Here is a 9,486-nt window from a genome sequence, read left to right as displayed (position 1 = left end):
GAGACTCCAGATCATCTGAAGCATGTATATCCTGAATTCTTTATCTGACATTCCATCTGCTGCAGCTATTACCTCTTCTAATGTTGAGTTGACCTGCATTGCTTGTGGTCCTTTCTTTCCTTGTCTCTTCATACTGTTTGCGTTCCTTTCTACTTAGTGAAACTGTTGTGTTATTGAATTTTCCCCCTATATATTTATATTGGTCTTGTATAGTTGCAAAGTCTCCCTCGCAGGCGCGGGCGGCGGCTCTGTCCCTCTGTGGGCCGCTAGGCTTGTTCTGTGGGTGGTCACAGTTCTGTCTACTTTGCAGGTGCAGGCAGCGGCACTGCCCCTCTGCAGGCCTCTGGGGCTGTACTGCCAGTGGGTCGCAGGTCCGCCTACCTTGCAGGAGTGATTGGAAGCTCTGTCCCGCCGCGGGCCACTGGGCCTTTTCTGTCCGTGGTCACAGTTCCCCTACCTGGCAGGCGCGAGTGGTGGGGGGCGGCTCTGCCCCTCAGCAGGCCGCTGGGCCTGCTCTGTGCGTGGTCACAGTTCCCTCTACCTTGCCGGTGCAGGGGGAGGGGGCGGCTCTGCCTCTCAGCAGGTCGCTGCTCCTCTTCTGCCGGTGGGTCGCAGGCCCGCCTACCTTGCAGGAGTGATTGGAAGCTCTGTCCCACCGCGGGCCACTGGGCCTTTTCTGTCGGTGGTCACCTGGCAGGGGCGTGGGGTGGGGGGTGGCTCTGCCCCTCAGCAGGCCGCTGGGCCTGCTCTGTCCATGGTCACAGTTCCCCTACCTGGCAGGCGCGAGGGGTGGGGGGCGGCTCTGCCCCTCAGCAGGCCGCTGGGCCTGCTCTGTGCGTGGTCACAGTTCCCTCTACCTTGCCGGTGCAGGGGGAGGGGACGGCTCTGCCTCTCAGCAGGCCGCTGCTCCTCTTCTGCAGGTGGGTCGCAGGCCCGCCTACCTTGCAGGAGTGATTGGAAGCTCTGTCCCACCGCGGGCCACTGGGCCTTTTCTGTCGGTGGTCACCTGGCAGGGGCGGGGGATGGGGGGTGGCTCTGCCCCTCAGCAGGCCGCTGGGCCTGCTCTGTGCGTGGTCACAGTTCCCTCTACTTTGCTGGCGCAGGGGGAGGGGGCGACTCTGCCTCTCAGCAGGTCGCTGCTCCTCCTCTGCCGGTGGGTCGCAGGCCCGCCTACCTTGCAGGAGTGATTGGAAGCTCTGTCCCGCCGCGGGCCACTGGGCCTTTTCTGTCCGTGGTCACAGTTCCCCTATCTGGCAGGCGCGGGGGGTGGGGGGCGGCTCTGCCCCTCAGCAGGCCGCTGGGCCTGCTCTGTGCGTGGTCACAGTTCCCTCTACTTTGCCGGCGCAGGGGGAGGGGGCGGCTCTGCCTCTCAGCAGGTCGCTGCTCCTCTTCTGCCGGTGGGTCGCAGGCCCGCCTACCTTGCAGGAGTGATTGGAAGCTCTGTCCCACCGCGGGCCACTGGGCCTTTTCTGTCGGTGGTCACCTGGCAGGGGCGGGGGGTGGGGGGTGGCTCTGCCCCTCAGCAGGCCGCTGGGCCTGCTCTCCAGGCAAGCTCTTTGCCACTGAGCTACAGCCCCAACCCTAAAAACTGACTTTTAAAAGGCTTATTTATTATGACAAATAACACTTGCTATTATGAGGGTTCAACCTACCTCTTCCTCAGAAACTATTGATAAATTCACATTAAATACTTCATTCTTCTTTCTTTTTAAACAAGTCTATTCAGTGACATCTATAAAAATAGGATCTAAGAATACAACTCCAATCTCTGCACAATGTTTTTAAATTATTATTCTCAAATATTTGATCCTGTGTCTTGGACTAAAATCCTACAAAGCCACCATGTCATTATCTCATGGCTATGCCATTTGGGCATTTTTTTTCTTTGTTTTGAAACCTGGAGACTTTTTCCCAAAAAAATGTTTTTGGAAAATATTTTAAAATATGCATTTTATCTTGAATGTTCTATATTTGAAATGAGCAGGAAGACCCAGGAGTTTAATCTTTCATGTTGCTGGAAGAAGAGGAACAACTTCTCTTTCAATATATACATAGTTTATACTTAAAGAAGAAAACAATTTTAGTCAACAATGTGCTGCCTGTACAATAGTGATCCCTTAGGTTTTGAAGGAGCTGAAACGTTGTTATCACCTAGTGATGTTGTAGCTACCATGACGTCATAGCACAATGTCTTATTTAGGTGTTTGTAGTGACACTGTTGTAAACACACCTAGATATAAATATATATCCAAATAGATATATTTGGATACACAATTCTTTCCCATTTTGCTGAAATTGCTATAACATTCAGTACTTAATGTGCTGTACAATTTTGTAGTCTGGAAGTAACAGAATATTTACATAGCTCAAGTGTGTAGTAGGCTCTGTATACTACCTAGATTTGTGTAGGCTTATGATAGTCACACAATGAGGAAGTTACCTAAGATTGCATTTTTCAGAACACATCCTTTTTGTTAAGTAACACAGATTGTACTTGAATAGTTTTGTAAGTGTTTTCATAGAACTTCTTTTTTCTTCAATATAGACCTGCTCTGTGCATGTTTTTAAATGTTGCTTAAAAATGGTTCATCAAAAAGGATTTTGTGTAAGAAAATCTCTATTATATTTTCAGCCTCACATAGCTACTCTTTTCTGAGAGTTGAGAGCTCAACATTTCTATACTTCTCCCCCATTTTAAATGAGAATGACTTGAGTCAATTGTCAACCTATGAACAGATCCAAGATTTTCCACAAAAATCACTTTGAGGAGCTGCTCCAGTTCCTAAACAGACAGACAACTAGTTACTTACAAAATCTTAAATTACAAATTAAGACCATAATAATTGTAACCTGCAAAAATATTATGTAATTATCAACAAACCTCAACTTGCCACCCCCATTCAACTCACCTTCCAATCCTCCACTGCTGTCATGCTCTGAACAGTGTTTCTTGCACTGCTATTTAGAAAACAAGCCATACTATGTTTAAGAGAAGGGGGAAAAAACATAAGGGAAAGCTATAGAGAAAATCTTGAGGAGTAAAAGGAATACATTCTAAAATCATGAAAATATATAAATAACTAGCAGAATAAGACATGTCAGAGGGGAAACTTATATATAAGGGTCATATATAGGGAGCATAAAAACTAAAAATACAAAACTGCCATGGAGAAAATGATTAAAACAAAGTTAATAATAACAGACGGAGTAAAAAATTTAAAGGAGAATAACGGGGCAATTTAAATGACAATAGGTAACACCAATAAAACATAGAGAATAAAAAACTGCTTTAAGGTAACACAAGTAAAACATAGAGGATAAAACGTGATTGAAATTTGGTGCAGCAGATAAAACTAAGCAGACATTTACATATATATATATATGTGTGTGTGTGTGTATATATATATATATATATATATATATATAAACTTCTGACTGGTCAAACAAAAAAGCTTTAATAAATAAATAAATTGAGCAAGGAAAGTGAAAGAGAAGAAAAACTGCTGCTGCCTCACTGAAGGCAGCTCCTGCAACAGAGGATTTCATAGCAGAGTGTGGAGTCAGAGGCCCTAAGGAGCTTTTACAAACTCCTGCCATTCTGCTGATGCAGACCATGCTTTAAAACAGCTCTGAAACAGAATTAGATCCTTGCTGGATGCTGGGGCACATGCCTATCATCCCAGCGACTTAAAGCTAAGGCAGTAGTATCACAAGTTCAAGGCCAGCCTAGATAATTTACCAAGATACTCAGAAATTTAGTGAGACCTGCCTCAAAATGAAAAACACAAAGGACTTAGGATGTAGCTGAATGGTAAAGCATCCCTGGGCTCAGTCCTTGTACTGAAAAGAAAAAGAAGAAGAAGAGGAGGAGAAGGAGGGGGAGGAGGAGGTGGAGGAGGGAAGGAAGAAGGGGAGGAGGAGGAGGAGGAGGAAGAAAACACAGAGAATAGAATCATGTTTTTGTTAGAGGAACCTCTTCTCTGGCTTCAGCTAAATGCACTAAGATTTTAAAAGTCTACCTATCTTGCAGATTCATTCCCATCCCCTGCACTTTCTTTTTTATATTTTTATGTAATTAGTATAAATCAATCTATGCTCTTATTGAGACATTATAATTTTATTGCCTGTAAGTCAACTAAATTCCCATTATGAGAGATGAAAGTTATACTCTCTCATGCTCTCATCTCTTTGTGTTTGTGTGTTTTGCTGGTGAAAAGATCCAGAACATGCTTGGCAAGTGCTCTACCACTGAGCTACACATCCAACTTCCACACTCTCATCTTTAACACTAAGTTCTGAAAGATAGAGTCTGAAGGCATGATGGAGAATGAAATCCTTCTAATTCTTAGCACCTGTGTCTACATGGGAAGGCATTGAAGCATTTCTCATCCTGATGGGCTCTCAGTGTGATCCCTTCAGAGCTGTAGCAGCTCTCTTTCCTGTCTGCTTGGCCTTTTTAGGACTCAGTCTTCTCTGCTGCTTCCAACAATCTTTACTCAGGCTCAGCCTCCTAAGCTGTTGAGATTACAGGTATACACCACCATGCCCAGTTCCTGTCATATAATTCTTTCCATTACTGTCTTATTCACTCCAAAACTTTTTTGACTTAAATTTTAAAAATTGTTTTTTATTTGACTTTGATTTCTAAGGTTTTTATTTTAAAAAGAAACCTTTCTCTTTTCATGTATCATATTCCTTTTGATTTCAAACTCTAAACAAGATCAAATTAACACAACACTTAATTATGACCCCCCCCCAATCCCTGGCTAAATAAACATTGCCCATACTCTTTGTGAATTTCTATGCTAAAATTTAGGAATTGACTTTTTAATATAGTTTAATTCAAAAAGAAAACATAAGCTTATAATTTTGATAAAAATGTGGTTTTCATTATCTCCCTTTGATATTAAAATAAACTTAAATTTTAGAACTTTCTTCTTATCTTGAATTGACACCAGCTTTAAAATAATGATGAGGGGAAGTGTGGGGGAATCCTTGCCTTTAGTAACAAGTCTACAGATGTGGAATCAAAGCCTGTGTCTATAATTTCCAACACAATCATATTGTTGAGTTTATGTCCCTCTTTTCTTCTCCCACATTTTATGAACAGAAAAGAACTAGGTGTTACTGACAACCAATTAAGAAGCTTTGTGTAAAAATCTCCTCTGAAAAGCTGGCCAAGAGGGCTTGAAATTCATCTTTTGATGTAGTTTCAGAGGGCAGATGAAGCTCTACTTAAAAACTAATCACTTGTCATTTGAAACCTTCATCCCACATAACATTCTTGATAGGCTGCTTTCAATAAACAATCCAAAATTCCACCTTATATAAATCTTTCTGATGATTCGAATTTGAACATTTGAAAACTAATTATAAAAATCTAATCTATGATACCTACTTTTTCACAGAAGAATTATACATAAAACACCCTGATGGGAGGAACATAAATATCCCATCCTAATACATGATGCAATAAGAAAAAGAGAAAGTGGGCATTTAGGTTTTTCTATACCATCTTTTTTCTATAAGCCTCCTCAATAACCCAATGAAACTTCACATACAAGATAACTGCTAATCAATTTGCTAAAATGACTTCATTAAATCTTCCCTTGTCATTCTTCTATCACAAAATCTATACAAAATCTATTCACTAAATAGTGAATAAATAAATTGTAAATAAATTACACATTCTTTTTGGATAGGATAAGGGGTAAATCTATAATAGTTTCACAGAAAATATAATCAAGTTCACTAAATAAGGAAAACAATCATAAAGACTGAAGAAGCTCAGGAATAGAAAAAAAAGAATTTGAAAGGAAAAAGAAAATAAGTCTTCTGAAAAATCTACAATGTGAGGGCTTTTTGCTTGTTTGTTTGTTTTTTTACTGCATATTTCCCAAAGTGAGTTAAAACACATCTACTCCAATCAGGAATAACCAATTATGTAAATCTGAACTCTTAACATAGGATGCTGAGACCGTGAGAAAGAATGAGCAGATGGCAGGACCCTTGGGAGGGCTGGTGTAAATAAAAACTCCTGAGGCAGAAAGGATCTGTTCACACACGGGAAAAATCCAAGCTTGTCCATGAAGCCATTTTTTTCTTTGTGCACTTAGCCTTTTTCAGAGTGCAATACAAATGTGCAATAATGAGTTGGGTCCATCAGGATATTTAACTTCCAAAACAATGTCCAGCTCTGCTTGTTATTTAGTATGGTTGATCATTTGGAGAAAAAGATGATTCCCCTTTCAAAAGGCCATATTTTACCAACTACACTCATTTCTGCATTCAGAGATCAAACTCACTTCCAGGGGCAGAGATCTCAGACACTTTCTCATAACCATAGTGACTGGGTAACGTTATGGTGCTCATTTGGAAATATCATCATGGTGATAATGTAGCCCATGCTAACATTCACACCATCATCTTCTATGGAGTTGGGTAAAGTACAAGAGGGGAATGGGATTTTATCTTACATATTATTTTTATTATGGATAGCTTTTATTCTGCAGTATTTCTTTTCCCTTGTCTTCTCCATCTCCAGCAGTATGACTTCTGCAATGACTCCTTATCCTGGTGCACATGAAATAAAGTAAACTAAAGGTGATCACTGAGAATGTTGAGGAGGGAACGTGGTCTACTGCAAGCATTCTATAAAGCTACCACAAACAAAAGACTACAATCTTAGCACAGGAAGACAGGCCAATGGAATAAAGAGAATGAAGAGAAATAAATCCTAGTATAAACCGGAGTTTAATATATGACAAAGGTGATATTTCACACAGTAGAAAGAGAGGGTTTAATCCATATGGGGTTATCCATCTGGAAGAAAATTAAGTTGGACTGGTAATTTATACTAAATGTAAAAAAAAAAAAAAAATTCCAGATGTATTAAAGACTTCCATGTAAAAATTAAAACGACAAAATCTTCAAAATTGCTATATAGGGGCTGGGATTGTGGCTCAGCGGTAGAGCGCTCGCCTAGCACGGGTGGGACCCGGGTTCCATCCTCAGCACCACATAAAAATAAAGGCATTGTGTTGTGTCCATCTACACCTGAAAAATAAATAAATATATATTTTTTAAAATTGCTATATATACAATCCTGGAGGAGGGGAAGACTGTTTTTTTTTTTTTTTACCAATTTTTGAAACACAGACATTTAGTATGGTTGATTAGAAAATATAGCTGTGCTCCAATATTTAAAATTTAAAAAATTGTTTGAAAAAGAGACCACCATGGGAAAATATTTATGATATATAGGACAGAAAAATGGTCAATATCTCTATTATGCAAATAAGTTTTACAAATGAACAATAAAAAGGAAAACAAACCAATAGATGTTGAGGTAGTAGATACAGTCAATTGAAAACAGACGATTAAAAACATTCAATCAGGTTGAAGCAACAATGAGATAATTTATATCCATTAAACTGTCAAAAAAAGTACAATACCTATTTTTGGTAGAGATACAGGAAAATATCTACCATGGTGCTTGTAGAAATGTAAATTTTCAGAGTCTTTTTTGAAAAGCACTCTGCCAATATTTATAAAATTGAAAATATATACCATAGTCCACACAATTTTACTCATGAATTTATTCTAGACAAAAAGATAGCACCAATATGAAAAAGATATATTTACAAAGTGTTTAAGTGAAGAATTATTCTATTGGAAAAAAACAGAAATAAAGTGCTTATTAAAGGAAGAGTTGAATATGTCACTAGATTCATAAAATGTATTTGCATCAAAAATCATATAAATGGATGATGTAAATTAATTTGGAGGGATTTCTCCAGTTTATGGATTAGTAAGGAAATCCAAGATCAGAGAAACTCATGAGATATGGCCCTTATTTTTTTAATGAGCAAAAAATAATATTGTGTGTGGATGATTACACGTCTTCCCCCTCCCTCCACTTTTTAAATAAGAACAGCTTTGCCCCAGGCATGGTGGCTCATGCCTGTAACCTCAGTGGCTGGGGATGAGGCAGTGGGATCCAAGTTTAAGGTCACCCTCTGCAACTTCGTGAGGCCTTAAGCAAATGAGTAAAATCCTGTCTCTAAATAAAATACTTTAAAGGGTGGTTGGAGATGTGACTCAGAGGTTAAGGGCCCTTGGCTTTAGTTTCCAGTACCAAAAAAGTAAATAGATAAAAATAATAGCTTTATTGACATAATTCACCGTTTTAAAGAGTAAAATTCAGCATGTCACATATTTAATATATATTTTTTATGTTTTCATGGGAAATTACCAAAAGAAGACTGAGACCCAGAAAGCTTGTCTGTTTATACAGAAGGTGGAAACAGAGAAGCATCAGGATCCTGTCCTAGGAATGGCCTCACAGGTTAGAGATGTTAGTGGTCATGGGTGCTGTGCATAGGTATTTTTTTTAAATATGGAATGCTTCACAAATTTGTGTGTCATCTGTGCACAGAGGCCATGTCTAATCTTCTCTGTATTGTTCCAGTTTTAGTATAAGTGCTGTCAAAGCAAGCACGCATGCAGGCATTCTTGATGAAGAAGATGAAAGAGCAGGACAGTCAAAATGTATTCATCCAGAGCTTCTTGCCCCTTAACTTGAATGAAACTCTTTTTCCTGATTATTCCTCCATTACAGGAGCAAATATTTTAAGAAAATCATGGCTAAGAATTTGATTACTGCCTCATCCTTTGTGAAGCATTTCATATTAAAAAAAAAAAGGTGTTCTACCATTTGGCACCCTTTCTTTCCACTTAATATCTCGCCCCAAATGGACACATGTATTTAAAACAAAAGCGGATCACAGTGACACATAGGACAACTCCAGAGGCAATAATCCTACCCCCAGAGTTGTGCAGCTGGGCTATCCTGGCCTTGTGAGGTTTAAGTATTGAAAATACTTCAGCAAATATTAAACTGTTCATTTGTACTTTCTCCTTTAATGGATATTTCATTGCCATTTTTTTTTTATTCTGAAGGTCAAGCTATGAAAAATACACACCTTTCACAGGAAAGGTCTGGCGTTTCTCTTCTGTGGGAGAGTATATAGCTTTAAAATCAGGCTCTCTAGAAAGAGAAACCTGTTGAATTTCTCTGTTATACTCTGAGAGCCCATGGGAGCAAGGCTAGAGGGTCCTGTTCCTACTTTCTTGTGTGAAAGAAGAGGTGACACTCCGTGTACCCTTGTTTAAGGTTTATTTAGAGAAAAATAGAAGAAGAAGGTAAAGGAACATCACATCTCTTCTCTCTTTCCTGAGGAACATAAGGGGAGACCTAGGTAAGGGAGAGCAGCAGGGGGACTGTGTCTCCTCCCTGCCCCTTCTGGGCTTTGTTCCCACAGGTTGGGGAGAAAGCCAGCTGGCTCTTGCATGGCCTCCCATTCTGGTCTCTGAGAAGGTGCTGACTCTCAGGCCACCAGGCATCCCTGCACAGAAGACTCATAAGTAATACATCATTTTATACTCAGTAATGAAAGGCTGTCTGTCCACAAAGAAGATGGAAGC

General features: G+C 40.0%; 1 non-coding gene across 1 annotated transcript; it reads right to left on the bottom strand.

Moving 5' to 3' along the window:
- Positions 1–8,392: 8,392 nt before the first annotated feature.
- LOC124100639 (U6 spliceosomal RNA) lies at positions 8,393–8,500 on the bottom strand. The gene has a single exon (XR_006854366.1). It is a non-coding gene; the product is annotated as a U6 spliceosomal RNA (small nuclear RNA).
- Between the last annotated feature and the right edge of the window lie 986 nt (positions 8,501–9,486).

Source organism: Marmota monax, unplaced genomic scaffold, assembly GCF_021218885.2.
Source record: "Marmota monax isolate L192 unplaced genomic scaffold, Marmota_monax_Labrador192_F-V1.1 WCK01_AAM20220418_F8-fsc00130, whole genome shotgun sequence".
Classification (NCBI taxonomy): Eukaryota; Metazoa; Chordata; class Mammalia; order Rodentia; family Sciuridae; genus Marmota; species Marmota monax.
Note: the sequence above shows the minus strand (reverse complement) of the source record. Positions and strands in the feature narration are given on the sequence as shown.